The following is a 9,174-nucleotide window of genomic DNA, read 5'->3' as shown; positions in this document are numbered from 1 at the left end:
GAAGTTGGCCAGGCCATGGCTCTGTACCATGTGGGCACTTGTGAGCACTGGCAGAGCCTTTGGAATTTGATCCTGATTGAAATGTAGTCATTTTTCCACCTGCAAAAACAGTTTTCTCCAGCAAACCTGGGGACGGGGAGAGGGTTGGTTCACTCCCACCCTCTCCGGCATGGATCTTTCACTTTCCATTAGGCTCAATGCCTTCACATCAATGCTTTTATGATGGAACCCTTGGAAAATATTCAGCATGATTATTTGTGTTCCTAAACTTAAAAAAGTGTTTGCCGTGGTATTTCCCATCAGTCTGATGAAATGAGCCATGTGGAATTGAACTCAACATATTTGGGGTCTTGCAGAATGTCCGGGACCTGGTAGGACTTAGCAAACTCTGTGAAAGGTACAGATGAATATATTTTGGCTGGTGCGTGTAGAGGGTGGACTTCTAGGTAGCAGATTGAAGACACTTGGTAGAGGCCACAGCGTGGCAGGCATGGGCCAGGACCTAAAGAGGCAGGGCGGAGGACATGGACACGGACATGGGCCAGTCCTGGCATAAGTCCCAGGATTTCCCAGCTGCGGGAAAGTGAACAGGTCTCATAAGCTCTCTGAGCCCCAGCTTTCTCATCTACAAAATGGGAACAATGATCTTACCTATGCCTCTGAAGGTTTCCGTAAGAATTAAACGAGCAAATGCAGATAGAACGTGTAAGATTAAATGTGCATGATCAGTGCTGTCAGTATGTGTCAGTTGTTGATAATGATGATGATATGGCGGTGATGATGGTGGCTGATGCTGATGATGACGATGATTGTGATGGTGGTGGTGGTGATGATTGTGATGGTGCTGCTGCTGCTGATGGTGGTGATGGTGATGAGGGCAGTGATGGTGAAGATGATGTGATGATGATGATGATGGTGATGATGATGGTAATGGTGATAATGGTGGTGATGAGGGTGATGATTGTGATGACAATGGTGATGGTGATGATGATACTGATGGTGATGATGGCGATATGGATGGTGACGGTGATGGTGATTATGATAAACATTCTTTGCTGGTCTGGACACTTTGAATAGATGATTGTCTTCTAGGATGATTTGAAGGAACTCAGCAACTCCCACATGTTTACTTATCACTGAAATCCCACCATCGGTGAGTTGTCCATTGTGACTCAGCCATACACCTCCAGCATCCCCTAATTTATAATTTTTCCTTTATAAGTTGTGTCTTTACCTGTTATTTAAGAAATCCTTCCCAAAATTCGAAAAGCTATTCTATATTTTATTCTAAATATTGTAATACTTTACTTTTCATATTTTCATATTTATCTATTTAGCACATCTGGAGTTTACTTTTGCCTATGAGATGAAGTAGGGTTTTCATCTTTGTTACTTTGTAAAGTAGGGGAATTCTTACATTGCTGTACGTCCAAGAAGTTCTTTAGTTCCTCTTTGTCAGAGTGATTTTCAGGGTATTGGGTCTCTTTCCACCCGCTGGGAGATGTACTTGACAGCAGGTGAGTTAGGAATTTATTATTTTATTTTAAGCTAAAGGAGTGTTTTCATAGATATGTCAGTATTCAAATTCACCATTAGAATACCCTTCCTTCCTTCCTTCCATCCATCCATCCATCCATCCATCCATCCATCCATCCATCCAACCTTTCCTCCAGCCACTCATCTATTCGTTCTAAGCTGCTTGTAAGTTGGTATGCTTTCTCAGTCTGGATATTCATGTCCGTGTTTGATTTTGGAAAAATTTTTGGTATTACTTTATCTAAAAGTACTTCTCTCTCATTCTCTTTTTTCTTCTTTAGAAACATTATTAAATATTTGATGGAGCTTCTCATTCTGTCTTCTGTGTCTCGGAGCTCCCCTTCCTGGCTTCCACTTCTTAGTTTCCCTGTCTTGCATTCTATGCGACTGTGCAGCCCTTTCTTGTAATTTGCTAGTTTCTTCTTCACTGGGCTTAATCTACTAGGCCAGCAGAACGGGGCTGGGCTAGTGTGGGCTGATGAGATGATGCATAAATGAAAAACTTCAGTGCAAACAAGAGCTTGGCGCCAGATAGGAAAGAGAGGGAAGCCGCACCCACTTCTTGGAATCCTGGAGAGAAGATTGCCCGGGGTCCCCTGTCACACATGTGATCGGAGCTGAGCCAGTCCCACTTGAGCTGGCATCCGGTTACCCTGGCGTTTTACAGGCTCGTATGATGTTTGACATCATGTTAATATTCAGGTGTTTATTTTTTTATTTCCAGCTCTTCGGGATTTTCATGGAAAATTTTAAAAAGTGCTGGTTTAGAACATTTCTGTGTTTCAGTAGTGGGTTGTTCTTGGAAAACGTGTTGATGAAAGCACCTGGCTTGTATTCCAAACTGTGGAATGTTAGCATCAGGGATGTGTTGGGACCAAGGATTCCTGCTCAGTATGCATTTGTGCTCTAAGACCTTACATGTGTGCCCTAATGTGGAAAAGGCACAGGACTTGTGGGCTCTGATGTGTGACTTGTTTGGGTAGGTCCAACTCTCTGAGCCTCAGTTTCCTCATCTGTAGAATGGGGAGACTAATTGAGCTTTGACTACCTTCCAGGAGTCTACTGAGAGTCACATGATATAATAGACATGAATGTGTGTTACAAACTGTAAGAGGTCTTAGATGCTTATAAGTCATGTGTAGGTGAACTGTGGGGACCTTTCTTTCCGTCAGATGCTTGTGTTGTTGCTGGCTTTTTGTCCCAAATGGCCAGTGGAGGGAAGTGTCGAATGCTGGTAGGATTTGAAACTCCGTCAAGGTTCCGTGTACTTTGTCAGTGATAGGTTGTCTTTTACTATGCATTGGCTGCAGTGAGCTCTGTTTCTTCTTGGGCTCTCCACACAGGCTAGGCTTCTCATCCATCACACAGGCTGGGCCTGTGTGAGAGCGGGCAAGATCTCGAGGTGCCCTACAAGTTACATGATCGAATCCTTCAGTTCCATGTTGAATAGTTATAATGATATTAGCTGCCATTTGCTGAGTGTCCTTGAGTGCTAGTCACTTTACATATGTTAGCTGCAAAGTGGATACCATTACGTTGGAGATATCAATGACAAGGGACTTTTTGTAGGTTATGCAGTTTGGAAGTGGCAGAATCAGGAGTGAGATCCATGCTCTTTGACCCTGAAGTCCACGTTCCCTTTAGGGCATCCTGGTGGTTCAGAGCTGGTTTCTGTTTTCAGCCAGTCAGGTAATCAGCAAACCAACCAACTGATGAACAACTTCCCACCCAACCGATAGCAACCAACCAGAAATTAGTTAATCAACTGTCCACCCATCCATCTAACCAACCAACCAACCATTATTAACAACTACTCACCCAACAAATAACAACCAACCAGTAATTAACTAATCAACTAACCATTCACCCATCCATCTAACCAACCAACCAACCAACCAACCATTATTAACAACTACTCACCCAACCAATATCAACCAACCAATAAATAGGCGATCAACTAACCATCCATCCAAACAAACAACTAAACAACCACCTAGTGAGCAATCATCCATCCAGCCAATAACAATCAATCAGTAATTAGTGAGTCAACCAACCAACCAACCAACCAACCAGCTACTCAACAACCAGCCTCCAACTAACCAATAGTGTGCATTGCTGTCAGTCACCTGCAGGGAGACAGCATACTGTTCCATCCTCAGGGGCCTGCTGGTCTATGGGAAAGTGAGGACCCTGTCCCGCTTCTCATACCACATTCTAAGTATTTGTTTAGCATCTGCCTCCTCTTTTGGACTGGAACATGTCTAGGGTGGGGACGGAGCCTGGGTCCTCCTTGTGCCCCTAGAGCCCAGTGCAGGGGCAGCACATTGCTGGCTGGCATGGAGGGCGGGGGTGCTTGCTAAATGTTGTGCACGACATGGACCCACCCCCACAACACGGACCAACTCAGAACACTGTGGAACCAGTGGAGGAGCCTCAGTCAGATGTGGCCCAGGGGATCATACCCATCTTGGGATTTGTGTGAAAAGAAGGTTGGATGATCCTCTGGTCTGGAGAACTCCCTCCTGGGTGTAGCAGAACAAATGCTTGCCAGCATGCTGCCTCCTGCTGAGTGTTCTCCCTGGGCTCCATCCTGGACCGGGGCACACCATGGCAGAAAGAGCCCTGGATTGGGGTCAGGGGTCTGGGCCCAGCTGAGCCACTAACACCTTGGGTGGCCTTGAACTGCTGGCCTCAGTCACCCTCCCTCCACCCCCGCTCCCTCATTTTATGGGCAAGGCCACTGAGGCCCCAAGACCCGAGTCCGCCCCTCTCCAAGCCCCTTCCAGGTCTGGCATTTCCAGTCTTTTCTGGCTCCTCATTAACAGAGTATTTTCCTTCTCCAGTCTGCATTCCAGCCTCCTCCCGTGGGCCCCGACCCCTGTAGCAGGGGAGTGGGCACCGTGTGAAACTCTCTGAAACGCTCACGGGGAACCTTGTCTCATCTCCCACCGAAGGGGCCAGAGGCTAACTGGCAGGCACTCCGCATCCTGTATCAGCCCCGTAGACGTGCGCTCTGGGCCGGGGAGCCGAGCGCTGCCGGGAAACGCGCACTCGGCTGCTCCGTATCTGTTACAGGCCCCGCGGTTCACCGTCTGCTCGGAAATTGGGTAAGTGTTTTCTTACCCAAACTTGAGTAACCGCCGTTGAAATGTATGGTTGGAAAGTCTTGGCTCTCAGAACAGACCACACAGTGACTTGCCCAGTGAAACTCAATGCCCGGGGCTTACTCGGTTTTACCTACAACACCAGTGTAGGAAGAAATGGGTTTGGAGGGGCCGAGTGTCTTTCCATCCTTCTCCGAGGGGGTTCATTAGCTGGAGGAAGGCTGAGGGGTGTTGGTGCTGCTCTGCTCCCCGGCCTGGGCCTGGCTTCTGGTGTGGGGGTGGGAAGAAGGTCCCAGGGGGCTGCTGGGCCTTGGAGGCGGCCCTCCGGAGGGTTCCAGCCTCAGTGTTGTGTGCCACATTCTGGCAGGCTGCTTGACATCCAGTGCGGGCCCTGCTTAATCAGCCTCTCTCACCCGCACAGGCCAAGAAAAAGCTGTAAAGTCAGAAGGAACACTGGCATGTGTTCCGTGCCTCAGAACAGAGCAGATATTGTCCTGGCCTTCCAGGTCTCTGCGGCCCTCATTCTTGTTGACCACACAAATGGTTCCAATCAGTTTGCAGAGGCTCTCCGCGGTGTTTTAAGATGTTTGCTCATTACATTCCCGGGTCGATTACCCTCCGACCTTGAACGTCACCGTTCCACCCACCCTCTCTGGCGGACACAAAGGGGAAGGGTAGGCGTGAACTGGACGTGTGGGTGTGTGTGTGCACGTGGGTGTATGTGCCCGTGCACCCGCCTGCCTGTGTGGACCCTTGATAAATTTCCATTTCTGTGAGCTGAAGTGCCCCCCGAACAGCCGTCACACTTGCCGAGGAGACACCCAAGGAGAGGCCGTGGGGCGTCTGGGTTATGCATGCGATGTTGGTGCGGATGGTTCTCTCCTTGGAGTGTGGGGAACATGGTCCAGTGTCCATCCACAGGATTGTATCTCACCTCCTGGGAGGCCCTTACCTGTCATGGGGCTCTGCCTATCTTTCTGCCCTGTCCCCCTGTCCCCAGGGGGCTTGGAGGTATTCGTCTGAAACTCCTGTTTGGGGCTGACAATGTCTGCCATTCAACCTCTGTGAAGGACACGGGGCTTGAAAGCCATCAGGGACTTAGGGTGTTTTCCTCCTTCACAGAGCGTCCGGTCTAAAGGCCCTTTGTGCCAAGCCTCCAGTGAGCAGATGAATAAAATAGGAAGGCCGAGGGTCTCGTCACTGCCGAACAAAGTTGGGTTTGTTGATACAGCATCAGCCTGGACTCGGAAATCGAGTCCCGCAACAGAGGACTGGGCTCCCCGCCCCCAAGCCTGCAGAAAGAGCTGTCTGTGAGAGAAAACAGCCATTCTCAGTGGAACTTTGTAGGTATGAGGCTCGAGTCCGATTTGTTTTTGTTGAGCCACAGAAGTAGGTCTGAAGAGTTCCTCCTGAGGGACACACAGAGCTGACACGTGCTGCAAGCTGACGGGCTGAGGGGCACAGGCTGGAGACCTCCGCGTTAATGTCTCTTTCTGGTCTTTAAGGCTTTTTTTTTTTTCTGCTGAGGAAAGGAATGGTCAACGCTGCTTCCCCGCAGTGTGTTCAGCCGGGAGAATAGTGAGGAGTCAGAGGTGTTCCCTCTCTCCCTCCTGCCTCCCTCGTCGGCCCCCCGCCCGGACTCAGAGGGCTGAAGGCTTCACACAAAGGCTCCGAGGGCTCCAGCGCAGGTGCCTGTGATGGGGGAAGCAAGGTCACAATTTCCACTGCATCTGTCACAGGTTGGGCTCTCTGAAACTAGATACCGAGACCAAGCTTGAGGAGGGTTGGGCAGAAGAAGTCAAATTGAATGCAGCCTCGGGCGCCTGGGTGGCTCAGTCGGTTGAGCGTCCGACTTCAGCCAGGTCACGATCTCGTGGTCTGTGAGTTCGAGCCCCGCGTCAGGCTCTGGGCTGATGGCTCAGAGCCTGGAGCCTGCTTCTGATTCTGTGTCTCCCTCTCTCTCTGCCCCTCCCCCGTTCATGCTCTGTCTCTCTCTGTCTCAAAAATAAATAAACGTTAAAAAAAAATTAAAAAAAAAAATTGAATGCAGCCTCACAAAGCCGAGGCTGGGCTGTGGGCCGCTGGCAGTGGAGATGGCTAATCAGAGTGTCCGTGTTGGCCTAAGTGCCCAGGCCCTGGTGGCATGGGCCAGGCAGCTCTCTGCGGCTGGGATGGGCCCCGAGGGGGCCGACAGCCAGCTGACGCACTCCCCACCATTGGCGCCCAGAACCTTCTAGACTAGCACTTCCCGGTGCTGCCCAGGACCCCAGGATTTCTGCTAAAGAAGGGCATGTGCATGGTTTCAAACGTCAAAGCTGTGTCTTTATAACTGAGATCGAGGAACAACCCAAAGTTGTCTGTCTGGGATTAGACTCAATGGGTTGCCCAATGGTGGGCATGTCCAGGGTAGGCTGTAGATGTTCCCCAGCCATGGGACTTGGGGCCATCACTGAGTCACTTTCTCCTTGACCAAACTCTGAGCTCTTTTCCACTGAGGACCCGTCCTTGGGCATGTCCTCAAGAGCCTAGTTTTAGCAAGAACCCTGCTAAGTCAGTCAAGCCAGTATCCCCCACCATGGGTATGTGATTGCCCCTGATAGATGGCCAGATGTCTCAGCTCCACTGTCCCCTAGGGGGCCTAACCTCCTGGCCTGCCTTCTGTAAGAATCTGTCAGGTCAGCTTAGCCAGAGTCCCCCACCCTGATGTCCCCCCCTATTACTTTTCCATCTGCTGACTGCACCTGCTCCCTGGCTATAAATTCTCCCTTTTCCTTGCTGAATTCAGAGTGCAGTCCAGTCTCTGCCCACCCCCCCCATTAATCCCATTGTGGTGAGGGTACCCCTGTTGCGACGGTCCTGAAGAGTCCACCTTACCATTTTAACCAGGGGCGTGGGCGCCTTTTCCTTGACATCCTCCTCCCTGTCCTCGTCACCGTCGCCACCACCCTCATCATCACCAGCTTCGTCACTGCCCTCATGGTCACAGGAAGATGGATTAGACCACCTCTGTGTGCGGAGGGTGGAGTGATCGCGGGGAGGGGACGTCCCAGCTCCCTCTGACAGGAGCTGTCTCACCTTGGAAGCCCTGTAGTTGCTGGGCAGGTGGCATGAATAATTGGAATCTGGAGCATAAGGAAATAGGGCACGTGAGTCTGTGATGAACTTCCTGAACATAACCAAATCCAGATTTTGGTAAAACGAGATGATGGCCAACGTGAGGGGCACATCCAGCTCCAGGGCCCCCAGTGTGGCCTGGAGGCTTGTTTTCTTCAGATTCAGGAAATAAGATTTCTTCCTATTCTTAGACAGGAAGACACAGAGTGGCCATTTGTCAGCAGCGAGGCGGCCATGGGCTCTTGTGGGAAGGCTGCGGTTTTGGAATCAGACACGTTTAGGTTTGAGCGGCATATGTGCACCAATGGCCACGTCGGTCAACTTTTCCAAGCTCCAGTCCTGTCCTCTGAAAACAGCAGGCGCTGGTCCCTCCTGCCTCCCTGACCCCCCCCCCCCGGCCCTCCCTCCCCCCCCCCCACCGCGGCCAATGGGGAGGCGCCGTGCAGGTAGGACTCGTTCACTGCAGGTGCGCGGTGCTCCCAGGTGGTTTCAGAGGGTGAGCTGCTGAGAGGAAGTGAAGTGTCAGCCGTCTTTCTCCTCCTGCTCATGCCTCACACACCACACACCAACACAAGCTTACACACCAACCCTCACACTCACTCTCACACACTCATGCACGCCCACACTCCCACGTTAGCCACCCGCAGCGCTCTCCTGCACACTCACGCACCCACACCCACACACGTACCCCCCACACTCCCTCTCTTACACACTCACACATACCAGCACACACACACTCTCACAACTCACTCTCACACACACACTCGCACACTCTCTCTCTCACACACCACTGCAAACCTACACCTCCTCCCCTCTGCCTGATCCCTGCATCCGGACCATCCATACGTGTCATCTGGGGAATCCTCTCTTCTCCTCCAGAAGATGCCTCATGATATCAGTTGAGGAGAGTGAGCTCAACCCAGTGGCTCTTGGGGGCCAGACTCTGACCCGATGGTCTGCTGGCTCTGGGCCCTTCTGAGTAAGCAGACCCACCCAGCATACCTTGCCTGCAGGCCACCCAGCGTTTCCCTCCCCTGCAGGAAGCCCGTGGGTGGGCTCCCTCCCAGTGGGCTGCCCCACAGGCGGTCCTCCCTGTCACTGGGACCCCTTTCTTGTGATGGGAGAGCCAGGCGGTGGGGGGGATGTCTTCTCTCACCCAAGGCTGCAGAGGACCCCAGCCTCTCTCTTGGGGGCTGGGTAAGCCAGCTCTGACTGGTCTCCTGCAGGCAGTGCTCAGCCTGGGAGCGCAGTCAGCTTGCTTGCTGTATTGCAAGCCCTCAATAAATGCGGCTGAGTAGATGTTTTTCCCAACTGAGTGGGCTTGTCCATACCTGGACCTCCCAAATTCTCGGGCACGAAGGGCTCGTCCGCTGATTTTGCCCAGTCTGTGTCCAACTTTCCTTCATTCCTTGAAGAAATC

Source organism: Lynx rufus, unplaced genomic scaffold (assembly GCF_022079265.1).
Source record: "Lynx rufus isolate CCGP_SWC_20201006 ecotype Redwood Valley unplaced genomic scaffold, mLynRuf1.p SCAF_16, whole genome shotgun sequence".
Classification (NCBI taxonomy): domain Eukaryota; kingdom Metazoa; phylum Chordata; class Mammalia; order Carnivora; family Felidae; genus Lynx; species Lynx rufus.
This window is presented reverse-complemented; position numbering follows the sequence as displayed.